Here is a 17,744-nt window from a genome sequence, read left to right on the forward strand (position 1 = left end):
ATTCCAATTAGTTTCATTTGATAAAATATTATGTCCAACCATTTTGGGGAATATTTATTTTCAACGGTAAACGTAAGTTTCTCACTACTCCAACTCATGACCGCAACTAGTGATATATTGGTCCTTATTTATTCGGTTCAGTCTTAGGACCAATCCTGTCGGTCCTTGGGACAGTCAATCATTAGAATCGCTCCTTGTTCCTAAATAAGGACCAATACTGCACAATTAGCGACTGACTTTATTTTCAAGAAAATATAGAATATCGCCTCTAGAACCCACCAGCCGCTACTTCTAAAGCTTTGCATGATAAAAATGGTAGGTATGTTATCGCTACCTGTATATGTTCAACTACATATTTAGATCTACCTAGTGTGCCTTCATTTCTGTCTTTTACTCATGTCACTCATGTGGGAGAAGTTAATGGGCTAATTTCCACTAATTGACTAGTCAAACTAGCAATTATAATGATCCTTGGGTATTAAATAATGTTTTTCTTGTCTTCTTGAACTTCAAATCCCTATATAGCTCATTGTAGAAGAAGAAGAAAAAAAATACGCCTATTGATGAATAACCTTATCAGACAAGGCATACTTAAGAATCACCATCCACCCAATACATTGTAATTTAAAATCAATAATTAACATTTATTATTTACTTATAATTAGTTCATGAATGCCTTTAATGACAAATCATCATTTTGTCATTCTATTTCTTCTTCTGTTCGAAACAAAACTTGTTTTTTTAAGCATATGTACGTACATAAGCCTAAAAATGCATTTTATTTGGGAGGTCCTCATCCTGTTTGTTCTAACATGTGTCTATTATAGGTAAATGCATAGATATTTAATTCCCCCCCATGTTGCAAAGTTTAAGAAAAAAAATACTATTGAAAATTATGTTTTAATAAAATTGCTCGCATTTTTGTTCTTGTCTTTTGTTGCAAATTGAATGATTTACACTCTTCTTCTTTTTTTTGCTATTATCTATTACAAACTGTTGTGCATATTTCCCTCAACTATTTATTACGACAAAATAATTTGGTAATTCAACCCTTGTATATAATTGAGCTAGAAATCTCTGTGATATACTATTTCACATTTTCTCAGATCAGGGTCGGTTCGGATTTTACGACGAAAATATTCAATTCAAATTTCTCGTACCCAAATTTCTGGGATCCGGGTCTAAAACCAAAATAAAAATGATTCTTGTTTCGAATTTTATAAACATTTGAACCAAAGTGGCATCTTAACAAAATTGGATCCGATTACATTCTTATTGATGAATGATGCCGAAATAATAAGCCCCCTAATGTTATTTCTATTAGAAAATAATTAATAGTTATTATTAGAATGATTTTTATAATAACATTGGACACGTCATTACCTTTATTGCATCTCGCAACCTCTCCCTGAAAAGTGTCTCAAATCATTTTGTAGTTGGCAAACTTTTCCAACTACTGAATAATTGTATAATAACAGTAGATAACTGTCGACAGCTTCATAAGTACTCATTCGTATCCAATCAATCAATGTTAAGACAACTGATTGGAGCAAAGAGGGAAAAACTTCGACAGCGGAATAATAACACAAGGGCTAAAAAATCCCGGACAACACAAAGAAAAAACGTTTTGTTTTTTTCTCAAAATTTTTTTTTTTAATTATTATTTTTTCTTTATTTTTCATTCGCTTTATGGACTATAGTTCTGACAACTCTTTTCAAGCCATTTGCTAAGCATGAGCGTTATTTTTTCTCCAAAAGAACTAGTGTAAAATTAAAACACGAAATTGTTTTTGTAAATAGGAAAAGTAGCGTCAGACTTAGCGTGATAATTCACAAACTAAAGAGCAGATTGTCATGAAATTTAAAAAGATGTCACATGAAGGTTGCTACGAACTGAAAATTAGGTGAATTTAACAAAATAGCGGCTTCTATATGTGGAGCTCTCTACTTTTCAGCCCAGGTGATAAGTAAAGTGTACGTTCGATATTGAGGATTGAGAAATACTATTAGATCCCTCAGATCTTTTTTATAAAAGTTCGGGGTGCCAGTTTGGGGTCTCAGATCTTTTTGAATAGTATAATTTTTCTTAAACCGAACCCATGTACTTTGAATCTTGGTGCATGGCGTGTCGTATCTCTAGATAGTTCTAAAGAAGGCTCAGAAATTTAAATTTATCCGATAAGTATTTGTGACAAGCTTTTGATTTTGATTAAAATCCATTACTGATGTTGCTCAAATATTTCTGAGCCTTTCTAACAGAAGCAATTTGAGTTCAGGAACCGAATTAGACAATAGAACGGTGCTCCATTGAAATCTGAGCACCTACTAATTCAATAATTAATGAAGATTGAGAAATTTAAATTAATACGGGTCTCTATATATTAAGGCATAAATTCGGGCACTTCAAAGAGTTGTGCGTCTCCAAGAACACCGTCTACGTCGTCAGCAAGTCCAGAACGTTGGAGAACAAGAAAAGTTCTGTCAAATAGGCCAAAACTAATCTGAAGGAGTGAATGAAAACAGCTCAGGCTAAATCCTTAAGTCCACGAGAGCCCATGCAAGAGATCTTGGGAATTCACACCAGAATGTTCAAAGAGATATAGAAAAGTGGGTGGAAAGACCATTTTTGGAACCAATAATGACAGAAACACATCTCTTCCATAGCAAGACTGTTCTAAGTTCTTGTGAACTTTTTTGGACACTCTACTCCCCCTTATAGCCCTGAAGCCAACTACACTTTTTGGGCTCATATAGAGGGATGACCTGCACTGTCCGTCATCCAAACACCGATGTCCTCAAGCAACTGTCAGCCAGCACTGGGACGCCATGACAATGGAATACTTTTGCAAGCGGTGTCATGCCTTCCTGCCACCGCCTGGAGGCCATCATTGCCGCTAAGGGCGGCTACATTAATGAATAAGAGAGCTCAGACTCACATCTATTGACAGTATTAATTTCGTTGAATTATATTGTTAATTAATAAATGGTATCTTGTTGAAGTTGAAAATTCAAAGTGTTTAGATTTTAATGGGTCAATCGGTGTAGAGTCTGGAAGGAATTCATTCATATACAGAATACATCTAAAATATTCATATTAATTTTTTTCGTTGATTGAAATCTTTAAAAATAAAAGCAAGCCGGAGTGACCGAGGGAAGCAATAAATCAAATTTTAATGACTTAACATCCCAATGAATGCTCCTAACTAAAAATAACAAGACATTTTCTCTCTCAAATAGAGTATTAAATGATGTCCGTAGCGACCAAAAATAAAACTATAAATGCTTTGACAACTCATTCTTTATAGCCATTACGTCTAAGCAAGTTATTGGGTCAAGTGAGTAAAAAAATAAAATTAATATATCAAGCGCAAAAAAAGGCAAAAAACATTCCTAATCTATTATCTAGTTCTATGTACAATATATTTGACAAGTCAGACACAAAAAAAGTATCTTTTGTTTTTGTCAAAGGCTATTTATGATGATTTCCTATGGTTCACAAAAACCAGGAGCAGTAAAATAATAAAACGACAAAAATAACGACCACACAGAAATCCTGCTCACTCGTTCACTTTCAAATGATTGTAATAATTCCTTAATGACCATTTGTTTGTATATTTCTTTCTGAAAGACGGATGATTGGAGGGCCTATCTACTTACTTATGTATGGTACTATGGACATTGTACAATCATGATCATCAATGGAGATAATGGTTGAAAAATATTTAAAAATGAGATCATTCGTCATTGGTATCGATAGATACGTCACAAATATCATTACCTATTTATATTATTTTGTGCAAAAAAAAAAATGATCTTACAAAAAGGTAGAAGAAAAACACACACGATGACTTTAAAGGAAGCTTTTTGAATTCAAGAAGAAGTTGTGTGATTTATAAAACATTATGCGTCCTATTAACAATCTTTAATTATCTGGTATCACGGCATTACCTCAATTAATTAAAAATTCTTACTAAAGTAGTTGTGTTCAAAAAGTAAGGTTACTTTTCAAAATTCGTGGGTCTCATATATTTGGTATGCCAGATATTTAAATTTTTTAAGTCCTACATCCGAAAAATATAATATGTTAAAGCTAAATAATATGTTTATTTTGTTTGTGAAAGGCATAATGGTTAAAAGTATTTTGAGCGTTCGGCGATTAATTGCTATACGTTCTGGACTCTTCCATTTGATTAGTGTTGTGTCGGTACCTTGTTTATTTGGTCTAGTTCAGTCTTAGGACCGGACTATCTGTCCTTAGGACTGTCTAGCATTGATAACGGTCCTTAAGACAGTCGGCCCTTGAAATTTTTCATAAAAACATCGATGGTTTATTAAGCTAAATAAGATATATAAAATGTGTATTAAGATTATAATATATAAGGGAAAAATAACGAACGAGAGTGGGAGATCGCTCTCCATTTTAGAAGAACGACAAAACTCCTCGAATTTTAACTCATTATAAAAATTTATATAACTTTCTCTATTTCTGCATCTTATGAGATAACATTAAAAAAAAATGTTTCAAACCGTACGGAACACTTGAACTTACCACAAGACACACGCTACTATCCATTAGCACTTAATATTATCTTATTTGCATGTGTGGTAATGTGAACTTTATCAATTTAAATATTGTTATTCAAAAATAATAGAAAATTTGGCATATCTAATCAAGCCTTCTGTTTTATACTCTGCTTTCCCTTGGCTACCTAAAGGTGGTCAATTATTAAGAATAGATGCCAGAATTTGAAAGATAAAGACAAGAACAACTTTTGTCAATGAATCAAATCATTTTATCAATTATTTAATTTTAAATATAATTTAAGATCTTTCAATTTTATTTATTCTTGTACCTTATTCCTCTTCATTTTTTGAAATAAATAATACACCTATACAAGTCATAGCCATCATAAAAGTTGTCAAATTCAAATACTCCTCTACGAGGGGGAAAATGGAGAAAAAAAATTGAGAGATCTGTTCAAAATACAGAATCGAGCATAACTAACAGTATGTCATAAAAGTACGGGGAATTGTTAAATAAAACATAAATTTCATATTTCATCATTAAAATTTATTTTGTCACTCTTAATTTAAGTTTAGGGGGGGGTTAAGTCACACACGGAGTTAATCAGATGAATGTGGTGGTTAATCGATGGTATTTATTGCTTGTTTGGCTTTGAATTCACTCACAATGGTGTGGCTCTGCGCGATGACAAGTTATTTTCTTAAAAAAAAGTTGTTCTTTCGTAATTCTGGCCGGATTTGTTTCCAAATTTTCTCACAGAAACGCCTTAGTACGCCCAAATCGTACTCTTTATTGACCGTTTGTACCTTTGGAACGAATTCATGATGTACCAGAGCTCAGATATCAAAGAAAACAATGATCATCCCCTTGAATTTTGAAACTGATCTCACGGGACTCCTAAAACGCTTTGTACCACTCATATACACAGGCTTTTGATAAAACTGATTCATCGCGTCAGCACATGAAATTTCGTTTGCAACACAAAATTTAAGGAAAACTCTTTGTTCAATAATTTCCATTATTGTAAAATTGCGATACATGAGAAAAATAATTACGTCATATCCATTGATTATTTCTTCTACTACATGGCCCTTCAGGGTAATCCGTACTACCGTTAACTTGATTCTGATCAATAAGGGATACATGTAGAGATTTGAAATTATATTTACAAGTTTTAATAATACAAAAGAAAAAATTCATCGAATGTGTTTGCTATTTGAGCCAATCATTTGCTCGATACGAGGACTACAGGATTTACAGCCCTTCATCAAGTTTGCAGGGGTGGCTTTGTTCCAGTACTTGACGATGGAGGCCTTCAAAGAGTCGATGCTATTGATTGAATTGTCAAAGACCTTCGTCTGTAACTCTCCTGAAAGAAGAATTCCATCACTCTCACTTTAAAATTGTAATAACCGAATTCAATGTTTTCCTTATTGTTGAGGATGTGGTTAAAGATGGGCCGGATTTACTTGAACGACCCTGTATTTCCTTTTAATATGGTTAGGAACGTTGATTGGTGGAAGTCGAATTAGCTGTTGTTAAGCTCGGAACACTTTCCAACTGTTGAATGAATAATAGTTTGAGTAAAGTGGGGAAGGATTAGCAAACTGTCTTCTAGCTTTGAAGAAAAGAAAAATATTCTTAGAGAAAAGGTTGAGTGATACAATGAAAAATGCAAAAAAGAAAGGTATCATGAATTAGATATGTATATTAGTATGAAAAAGTAGAAAAAGATTTTCGATGAATAGAAGATATAATTCTGTGAATATTAACATAGCATATTATGAAAGTACATAATATCTGGAACGACAATATACGATAAGAAAGAAAACACAATTTAAAAAAAAAAAAATACAATAGCCCCTCATTTTGTTGTATAATATGTATAAGGGTGTCCACAGGAGATGGGCTGGTGGTAATGTACCCCCCTCCCTAAAAAAAATTAAGGAATTTTTGTTTTTTAATATTAATTTTTTTTATGAATAGCTATGGATTTTTGAGAATGTTTTAAAAATTTAAATTTTGAAATATTTCCCCAAAAAATTAAATTTATTGAGAATTGCTGTGGATTTTAAAATTTTTTCTCAAAAAAATTAATTTTTGATAAAATCTATGGACTTTTGAAATTTTTTGCTAAAAAAGTTTATTTTTTATGAATAAATGTTTTTTTGTATTTATTTTTTGTGAAAAACTCTGGATTTTTGAGAATGTTTCAAAAATTTAAATTTTGAAATTTTTCCCCAAAAAATTAAATTTATGGAGAATGGCTGTGGATTTTAAAATTTTTTTCAACAAATTTGATTTTTGATCAAATTTATGGACTTTTTTATGAATAACTGTTTTTTTAAATTTATTTTTTTATGAATAGCTATGGATTTTTGAGAATGTTTCAAAAATTTAAATTTTGAAATTTTTCCCCAAAAAATTAAGTTTATTGATAACTGCTGTGGATTTTGAAATTTTTTTCAAAAAATTAATTTTTGATAAAATCTATGGACTTTTGAAAATTTTTGCTAAAAAAGTTTATTTTTTATGAATAACTGTTTTTTTTTAATTTATTTTTTGTGAAAAACTCTGGATTTTTGATATTATTTTCCAAAGAATTCAATTTTTTGAGAAGAACTTTGTATTTTTCTAACAATTTAACATACAAAATTCTTTTTGAAGAAATTCAGTATTTAAAATAAAATAAAAAATAATAATATTAGAAATATTTTTTCAAAAAAAATATCTAACAAAAAAAAATAAAACTATATATTTTTAATCCTGTGGAATCCCTTAAGTAACAGATAGTTTCTTCTAAATATTGTATCTTTTACTAAGAAAGTCTTAGTCACAAGGGTTCCCTGTACTCGGGTCAGTTGAATGTGCACAAAATGTTCTTTCTTTCTTTTTGGAAATCGCATAATTTATGAGGTCAACAAAATTTTCGTGAGAAGACTTGAGTTGAAAGAGAAGAAACATATATACATATATTATGTAGAAGCATAAAAGAATGCAAAAACTACAATTACTTTATCGGAGCATTTATGTAATTCAAGAATGAAAGGTTTTGATGTGTAGAAAGTAGGTATATGCTAATGAAAGAAAAAAATAATGATGACACGTTAATTTATGAGGTTAATCCTCGGATGAACCTCATAATATGTATATGAATACCCATATTTGCCCCAAGATCCAAATTTTCAAAAACGAATAATACTTTTAAAAAAACACAACAGGGCAATTAAATTGACAAGTTGATGTGAATATATGCACCTTTAACCAATGTGTATTAGGGATGGCTCATACTTTAAGTGAGGTACGAATCCATGTATATACAATTTTACACACATCAAGTTTCAGACAAGTAGGTCTATTTCTTTCTATTTGGCATTCCTTTGAATCGAGGAAGTGGAGTGATTTTCAAAAAATGGAGGAAATTCTTTTTCGTGTATTGATTAAACATTACACAATGTGATAGGCAAAACCCTTCAAGACACTAAAAAGAAGCTGGATAAACATTATGGGGACTTTGCACCTATGATTAGAACAGTTTACATGTGGTTTCAAAATTTTCGAAGTGGCCAAATTGGTACGAGTGTCGCTGAACATTAAAGATACCTCTTAAGGTTACTACACCAGAAACCATTAATAAAATCCATGATATGGTGATCGATGACAGAAGAGTGAAGGTTTGTGGGATTACCAGTGGTGCTTTGGGTATCTCGAGTTATTCCATTAATTTTGCAACCACAACTGTTAAAGTGTGAGCTGGTCGTGTTGGAAAGGACTTTTTGTGGGGCGATCTTGGGCTTTTTTATTGTAGTTTGGGTTTCAAGCGGTCCAATATCTATGAATAATATGCACCTGTAACATTTTTACTTTTTGCCAGATAGTCGATGAGAATCACTCCATGGAAATCCAAAAGACAGCCGCGATAAAAGAAATGTACCAATCTGTCTCAAAGTTGATGTGTGTTCTTCCAAGGGATCCTACTAACCAAACATAAACTCAATACGTGTCAAAAGGGCCATCTTTTGGACTTTGCACGGACTTTTCAAGCGACCCTCGTATAAAAATGAGTAATTGATAAAGAGCTATTGAATTATTGTTAATTGTCATGATAAAAACTACTTTTAAAAATTAGAAAAAGATAAAATGGTTGTTGTGTGTCATCTTTCTTCTATTTTGTTCATTACATACTAAGTTTTGGAGGTATTCACATCTCCCTCTAAAAGAAGAATTCTCCCCTGTCCTTTAAATAAATTGTTTTAAAAATGCATAATAAAAAATAGATATATGTATTAATGAAATTAGGACAACAATTAACAATTAGAACATTTGTCCTACGCTAATCTTATTTTAAATGTTAAAGGAACTTCTCAAAATGCATTAATTCATTTACTCCCCAGCCCACAAAAAAATAAAGCAACTGGCAGCTGATATATACACGGGGCTACATTCATGTGTACCATATGTCTCGCTCTCGCCTTCTCCTTGCGCTCTATTCTTTCGGTACAAAGATATCAACTCTAGTGATGGATGGGTGAATGAATACTTTAGTCTCGAGAGCGCTCACTGGCTGTGCTTTACGGACACGTGCGTTCCTCAACTTCATGAATAATGAAATTCCCCTAATTTCCTTTTTATTTTCGTCTTTGATTGAAGGAAGCAACCGTTGAGTTTTATATAATTATTGCCTAAGAGTGTAGACAAATACATGCATGAAGAAAAAATAATTGATGATGGAAACTACCCTATCAAAAAGTTATATTTAATGTAGTATACATTTGGGCGGTAAATCTGATAATTTAGTTGGAGAGCAAAAATTGGATACATATGTAGATCTGTGATAGGAAGTTTTTTTTTTTTTTTTTTTTTACATATGTGGGAGGAGAGAGGGTATTCGGCATTTACTAGCGACCTTATATGATTTAGTGAGGTGATATTTTTTTCCCAGGAAACATTTTGGATGAGCTTTTTTACATTTAAATTTGATTATTTTTAACATATTGTTGTGTAGATTTTTTGAATGACGTTTCTTTATGAAATCCATATTTTTCATTTGACCACTTATTAATTTTCCTGTTTTAAACATTACTAAATTTGACAACAAAACTGTCTACTGTCGGACTTGTGAAAACTACGTGATTGCATAAATCTTATATGTCTTGTCAAAATGAGAGACTCATTTCCAATCCCAATACTACCCCTCCACCTCCTACGCCGATAGTATTATGTCTTTATTTCAAGACGCGTCCACAGGATTATATTTTAGGGTGGGGACTTCGTTTTTGGAATTAAAAAATAAGACCAAAAAAATTCAAAAATCCATAGCATAAAATTGGTCAAAAAAAAATGAAAAATAATATTTTTTGGAAAAAAATTCGCAATCCAAAAAAAAATCTAGTAAATACCCAAAAATCCTTAATTGGGGGTCTAGCCCCTAGCCCACCCCCTGCGTGCCTAGTATGGCATTGTTTCACTATAAAAGTTGCTTATTGCAATTGTACGACAGGAAATTTGGATTGACACTCCTGAAATCTCCAATCTCTAGAAGCAACTCCCAATAAATGGTAAAAATCTAAACGTAATGTATTATATGATGAATGAAGTTTGCAAATAGGATGATAATTTTGTCAAAGCAGTTTAAATGAGTTTTTTTATCATTTAATAAAGTAATAATATAATGATGGTTCTATAAGGATATTATTATGCTATGGATGTAAGTTTACATACAAAGCTACATTGTTGAGATAATTGATAATATTAAGTGAATGATGGAGCAAAAAACACCCATGAAATAAATCCCGTTTAGTACTAACTATTCATTCATACATTTTAGTACCTGGATTGGAAATAATATAAATTGGATTCAAGGCCAATATACATAGATGATTCTACTTATACATATGTAGTTTAACACTTCATAAAGGAACATATTGTGTTTGGACTTGTGATTCTCTGAGGCAGTTTTTTTTTAATTTTCTGTGTCTGTTCATGAGTATGCATTTACTTCTCCACAGTGATGTAAATCTAGTGTTTTTTTTAACTGGCACGGGTTTTTTTTTTGAAATTGATAATCTGAAGAATGAATTTTCTTTTCCTTAGCAGTTGTCATTATCATTTAATTCGTGAGTAGTGAACATCCTTTCCTAAATGGATTCAATTATATTAGAAACTTGTTTGAACGTTCGTGAGTGTTATTAAAAGACGTAGCGTAATCCTTAAGATTGGTTGCGGAGTGAAAATTGTAAGTCCTTGTTTGACTCAGATTAGGATTGTGAATGCCATTGGAATAATTCTATCAAATGTCCTTGTTGATATTCTTTTCTCCTTACTCTCTTATCACAACTGATTGTAACTGATCTAATGAAACGTCATGAACATTATTATTTCTCTTCTCTAAAACATTCTCCAAATTGTTAGGGTTATATGTTGATTTTTGGTTTCTTTTTTTTAACATGCCCATTCTCCACTAGATTTTTTTTTTTTCAACATTTTTTATTTGGTCTATATATCATATACAACATACATATATAAATCAACAGGAGCAATTCCGTTAAAAGTACATAAATAAATATTATAGTATACATAATGCTCCGGGGTAGAATTTCAACAAATATTCTAAAAATCAATCTTTAAAAACAACTGTAAACATACAAATTAATAATCATGATAAAAATTTGTTAAAATTTCTTAACACCATTTTTAAAATGCTTCTATGATTCTGTGAAGTTGATTGAAGGTACCGGATTTCTTCCTCTGCAAAATTGTATGACTCACATCCTAATTTAGAAATTTTCATTGTGAGAGACATAGCGGGCTGAAGCTCCCAAGATGATACCTTTCAACTCATCCTCCCGAATAGGCTGATTGTTAGTTAGTTAGCTGGCGATGAGGTCTTTACAATTAAGAATTGCAAAATCCAGAGCCCTTGTTACCTCAGAAGTTCCACCCTTCTTCTTTGAAATTAAAAAAAAAAAAACAAGACCTTCAACATATTCTTCTTCCCTATTTCTCAGCCCTTTAAGATTTATGGATACAAAATATTTCAGGATATAGATGGCAGGGTTGCTCACAAACGCATGAAGTGTGTTATTAATTAGTTTTCCATAGTCGTTGCAGGGCCTAGTATATTTAATACAATCTGTGGAGAGTTGTAACTGCACGATAAAGTGATTATCATCATTTATTCCCCTCAGAGAAGACACTTTTTTTTTTTTCCAACCCATAGGGAGGCCCAAACGCTTACTATACAGCTCCCAATGTCCATTAACAGCTGCATCAAAGTTTAGGGGAACCATCTTAACGTGCCACAGGCATCCCATTGAATAATATTTTCAAGAATTAACAAGTTGAAATCTTATTCTATCATCGTTAAACAATTCTTCTGAATTTCAATGATGAACTGTTAAAACATCTGGTGTGATTGCGTGTTCTTCCAAAATTGAGGGGTTCTTTAAATTTCTAAAAAAACCTTTTTATTTATATTTTGTCGAATTATAACTGTTCACTCGTAAACGAGTGGGTATATTGTAGGGTAGGGTTTATGTACATGTATGGCAGCACTGGGTTGGGATTGGAGGACCATTAAAAGGTATTTTCTTCACTCTTTTTGCATTAGTGAGTATATTTATCAATGTGTTACTTGACCCCGTGTGATAACAATATCATATAATTTATCTAAAGAAAGTATTACATTATTAATTAATCAAAGTTCTGTTCAAACGAGAAAGAAGGGAAGTAGAGCCGTCCAAGGTGCTCTAACAATATCAATGATTGATTAATTTCTAAAAGCAGATGTGAACATCTAAATTATTCTCTGAGCTGAGCCCCAAACTGAAGAGATTAAAGATGTAATTTTGTTGGTCAGATTAGTCCCCATCATAAGCCAAAGGTACAGTTCTCGGTTTGCTATACTTCTTCTCCATTCTACTGCTGGATTTCTTCAAATATTCACAAAAATTTTGGAGTAAATTTTCGGGACAATACGAGATAGTTGGGCTACTCCACCACCTATATAAGATTTAGGTATTTTCATCGCTTCGATATAAGTCTTATAAAACAAACCATTAAACCATTTATCTTCTTTTAAAATAGCTTTTTCAGCTAGTTGCGGAATAGCTGTAGACTTATATAAATAAATTAAAGGTATTACCAAATTGTTATAAAAGACAATACTTTTTTAAGGTTGAATTTATTCCAGAAATAAATTATTTTGTTGACGGAGGTCCGAATTTTGTTCCAGTTATCTTCATGAATACCACTGCTATTCCATTTTATATCAAAAATTTCCATCATTCTTCTAACGGTACAACTTCCGACTTTAGGACCCTTTTCAGGCTTCCAGGATCCTACAGGTAAAATAAAGGTCTTATTTTTATTCACAGCCAATCCTGTTTTTTCTTCAAATATCATAAAAAAATTCAATAAGACTTTTATTCTGGCAATTACCTGAGACTCAGAATTCGGCTCTACGGTTAAAGTTACATCATCTGCATACATATCAATAATATGCTGAGATCCCTCAAAGCTAATCCCAAAGCCTCTGTACCTATTTGTAACACCTAAAACGAGTTTTTCTTTTTTAAGAAGATTGGCTGGCCTTGTAGCCCATCCAATGAAATCGTCGAAGTGCTGTTATATAGCAAGGCACGTACAAGGTTAAAAACGTTTCGGAAGAAACTTTTTTACAGATCTAAGAATTTTCCTCTGTGAAATAGAGTCAAAAGCTTTGCAGAAGTCTATGGCTATTATTGCTCCAAACTTATTTCTACTTTCCACAGTGTGAATTGCAGCTTGAATATTGTGTGAAACATCCGTAATTTTTCTATTCATTAATTTATTTATTTTTCAATCCCAATTGTTTTGTTGAGAATTGGTTGCATCTGTTTTGCCAATACTCCAGATAGAATCCTATGATTTATTCAGAACGTTAATTGGTCTCCAACGGCTATAATTTTTCCCATTTCCTTTTTTCTGAATCAATGCAATTCTTCCTTTTGTCTGTGATTGGGGAAGTCGTCCAAACTGTTCCATAGAACGTCCAATTTTTAAAAGATACGGAACGACTTAATCGCTAAAATTCCAATAAGCATTACTCGAGGCTCCATCTTTATCACCCTTATAATACTTTCTTTTAAAGTTAGAAATGATATCATTGGAGAAGATATAATTCCCTTGAACATTGGAAATTACCTCTCTTTTCGTAAAGTGGCCTCTTTTTGTGCCAAAAACGTTTTGGAAAGGGGAATTAAAGTAGTCTAACACATCTACCGGTTTAGTTATAACTTTTCTTTAATGAACAATTTTTTTAACATCGGGGCTGAAAATATGTCTTTCTTAAAAAATTTCTTAAACATTCTTCGAGGAGAGCCTTCTCAACTCAACTTTTTCTTTCATTTCGGGCTCAGCAATTTCGGCAGTTCTAAAAAAAATCAGAGAATTTGTAAAATACATGCGTGCAAAAATTGATCCATTATTGAGAACATGATCCACTTGACTGGCGTATGACATTGTTTCCTTCGTATTCTCCAAAAGAAAAAGATTTTCATCTATACTTATACAATATACATACATATATTATGTGGGTGTCTAGGTACACTATTTTATAGTTGTGAAATATTCCTAATAGTGAATAAAAAAAAAAGTAAAAAAAGGTTTGTAAATTGGGGTTCGAGGCTAAATTTTTATGTATTAAGAATATTTTTATTGTGGGGTGGGATATTTTTGGTCTAATTATTGAATTTTATTCGGCCGTGTGTTGTTCGTTTTTTTTGGGAAGTGAAAGCTTTCATTTTAAGACTAAGTATACTTTTTTTTAATTGTAAGACTAGAGTAAGGTTAATGGCTCATGTAATTGGCCTTGCCAGAAAAAAACTCAAAACTCATTCAAAAGAGTCTTGCAAAATAGGAGATAGATTTCTTTCATTGCCTCTCTACCCTCATATACCTCTTTCTACCCACTTTTTTGATAGATCTCTGGACAGTCTAGTGTTAAACCTCGAGATATCTTGCATGAGGCCTCATGAACGTGAGGGGATTGGCTTAGCCTGGTTTTTTTTTAACTACTCCAGGTCCAATTTGGCCATTTTTGATAGAACCCTTCTTCCTCTCCAACTTGTATAACTTGCTTACTGCGTAGAATAGGGGCCTGGAGACGCACAAACTGTTTGGAATGCGGGAAGGGAAATTCGTCGATCTTCTCAATTTGTACGTAAGCTCATGTTTTTTTGTTGTTGTTGTGAACACACGGGAACACTCATTTTGTACAAATGAATACAAGCAGAAAATGAATCTATCTTTGAGCGCGGAATCCAAAATTAATTTCAGTTTTTCTCTCAGATATCTCCATTATGAAGTATCGGGAATTATAATAGTTTGGGAACACTGTACTTCTAAGTCATATTTTACCCTTAAAACAATCACTAAATTAAGATAAAACTTATGTATAAGGGTTTTTATTATTATATAGTGTTTTGAGGGATTCTGTATCTTATTCTGAACACGATATATTTCCATTTTTAGGCTGAAAAACGATACTTTTCTTTAGACCATTATAACTTATCCATAACATATAGTGACAAGGAATATCATAGCTTATATTATAGAAAAAAGTGCAGTGTATAATTTAAAGAAAGATTTATTCAAAAATATGCATCTCCATGGATTTTTTTATAGGTAAATAAAGACTGTTCAGATTACCAACTAGAAAAATACCTTCCCGTTTTCTAAGACATATTCTATACATTTCTGTTTATAATAAGTATCAGTGAGAAGGAAAATACATATTGCACTTAGATTAGTCTCTTAATTTTGAAGCAAACCTACGTAGAGATAGATCTTTTTATATACTTGAATGGAATCGGAATTGCCTCTCCTTGATCTTTGTGTCTTCCTCCTCCTCAATTGCAGTTAAACATTTAATTTGCCAAATAGAAACAAGTTTATTGATGTCTGGAAATGTATTTTTTGTCAAAAGACAACAAAGTAAGTGTATCTATTTAAAGAATTCCATTCTTATCCTTCTTTAAGTACCCAATGAATGCCGACAATTAAAGATTGACATGATATATATTAAAAATGGTGGGCATGAGTGGTTGAGTTATTAAATTAATATATGTTAGTACAAGATAGTTAAGACATCATCGATTATTATATCTTCATTTTTCATAGATATATAATTAACTAAGACAACAAATCAGTTTATCTTAGATTCTATAAAATTACATGAATAGTTGCTACATTTTTTTTTCTATGTGTGTGAGTCATTTGTAAAATATTTTAAATTAAAAGATAGATTATAAAATAATGCATTCAGTACGACATAATTTAATACATAAATACCATATATGGTATTAAATAGTTGGATTACAGATTGGTTCAGTTTTGGCGGGCTGATTTCCTGATATATTATGACTAGTATTTAGTATTTTAAGTGATATTGGAGAATGTAATTTCCAAATGACTACTACAAGACTAAAATAAAATAAATTCATATTAAAAAATATTAATTTAGTCGTCCAATCAAGTATCATTGACATAATACATTTGATCTATTTATTCAGTATCAATTTCATTAATATATTCATTATACGAGTATATAACAATTTATATTCCATCATATTTTTTTAAATGTCGGAAGTTTTTCATTTTCATAGAACTACGCGCAACCTATTTCTAATAAATATGAATTTTGAATGTTTGACCAGGAATATATAGGGTAAAAATTTCTTGAGATTCTTATCATTTTTTGTTAGAAATTTCGTAGAATCATGACATATGACAATAAATTATGCTTGTTATAAAATTCCTGATTTAATTTCAATTGATTCTCGGATTCATTAGAATATGATTTCTTTTTCTAATTGAAAATCAAACAAACCTAAAATATTAGGGGAGAGTGAGGATACTTGTTACAGAGGAGAAATATTACACTGCCAATTACTTTACAATCTAAAGTTATCTAAGAACCCTGTTCTTATACAATTGAATGTCTTCCTTTGTTTATCAAATCAGCATAAAACCTGGATTGCCTAATGCTTAGAGTTACAGATAATTTCGACATTGAAATTTTTGACACAAAAAGTAAACATTTCAGGTTACACTCTCCCCTACTATGTAATCATTTTTAACGTTATTACCTGAACTATAAGAAATATGTAGAAAAATATAAATGGATGGTGTACAAGGTAGCGAAATAAAGTATAGCATGGATTTAGTAAATATCATTGATCATCTTCTTCTCGTGGGCATAAACTAGTTCCAAGAAGGACCATTCGACTCCACTTAAGAAAGTCTTGTGTAATACTTGAAAAAGTGATGTATTCACAGTTATCGTCAACTTGGGAAGCAATCCCAAAAAGCGTATAATGATCCTCATCCTCAATTTTCCCAAATAATGGGCCTGAAAAAGACAAAGTCATTCCTTTGAACATACAAACATAAGAAAAATAATAATAACCTCCTAAATCTCCTCGACAGTCTTTGTAACTAGATCTTCCACAAATTTTAGTAGAGTGATTCATGCGCTCTGAACCACTTAAACAATCCTGCGATATCTCAAGCTCTTCATGATGAAGAGTCAATACCTCATTCGGCTTATGCTTTAGAGTAGCCCAACCTGCGGTAATGCCACTCTGTGGTAGAGGCATGAAGGGCTCTCTGAACCTCTCTGGAAGGCACAAATTACTCACCATTTCATTCATTGTCGCATTTTGGGATAGAACAAGGATAGCGAGATCATTCTCGCCCGTTAAGTTATTATAATCCGGATATACAATAATTTTCCGACCCCAGAACCATTGCGTTTTTCCCTTATCGCCCACATTGTGCTCTCCCAAAACAATCTAATGAAGAGTTATTAGTTATTCATTGCTCAATAAAGACTTCTTTGTGAAAGGCCGTAAGAAACGGGGGTTATCTTTATTATAACTTTGGTCATACCTCGGCCCAAAAATATATGTGACGTCTCCTAATTAGATGGTTCCGTTAGCCATAAAAATGGTTTCCTACGACCCTGTTGTGATAAAAAACAAACAAAATACCTTAAAATAATATTCTCGCTCAGAGTCACTCTGTAAGAGAGGGGTTTTCATACAGGAGGCGGATGTGATAACGAAGAGGTCGGATAAAAGAGCTCCTCCACACATTATTCTTTGATTAATTGTTTGGAGAAATCCTACCTATAATTATAAAAGTATCATTATTATTAATATTGAAATAAATGGATTTA

General features: G+C 31.9%; 1 protein-coding gene across 2 annotated transcripts in view; it reads right to left on the minus strand.

Moving 5' to 3' along the window:
- Positions 1-17,744, minus strand: part of LOC121128129 (chymotrypsin-like protease CTRL-1) — a 52,094-nt gene that overhangs the window by 20,110 nt on the left and 14,240 nt on the right. Inside the window, exons 4-6 of one of the 2 annotated variants that reach the window (XR_011783220.1) lie at positions 17,557-17,694; positions 16,974-17,358; positions 16,654-16,916 (exon numbers count right to left, since the gene is read on the minus strand). The gene's annotated coding sequence lies outside the window, so the exon portion shown is untranslated. Of the gene's footprint in view, positions 1-16,653; positions 16,917-16,973; positions 17,359-17,556; positions 17,695-17,744 lie in introns of those variants that run through there. The other variant, XM_040723701.2, reaches the window with a different exon arrangement.

The sequence above is a fragment of the Lepeophtheirus salmonis genome, chromosome 13 (assembly GCF_016086655.4).
Source record: "Lepeophtheirus salmonis chromosome 13, UVic_Lsal_1.4, whole genome shotgun sequence".
NCBI classification, from domain to species: Eukaryota; Metazoa; Arthropoda; class Copepoda; order Siphonostomatoida; family Caligidae; genus Lepeophtheirus; species Lepeophtheirus salmonis.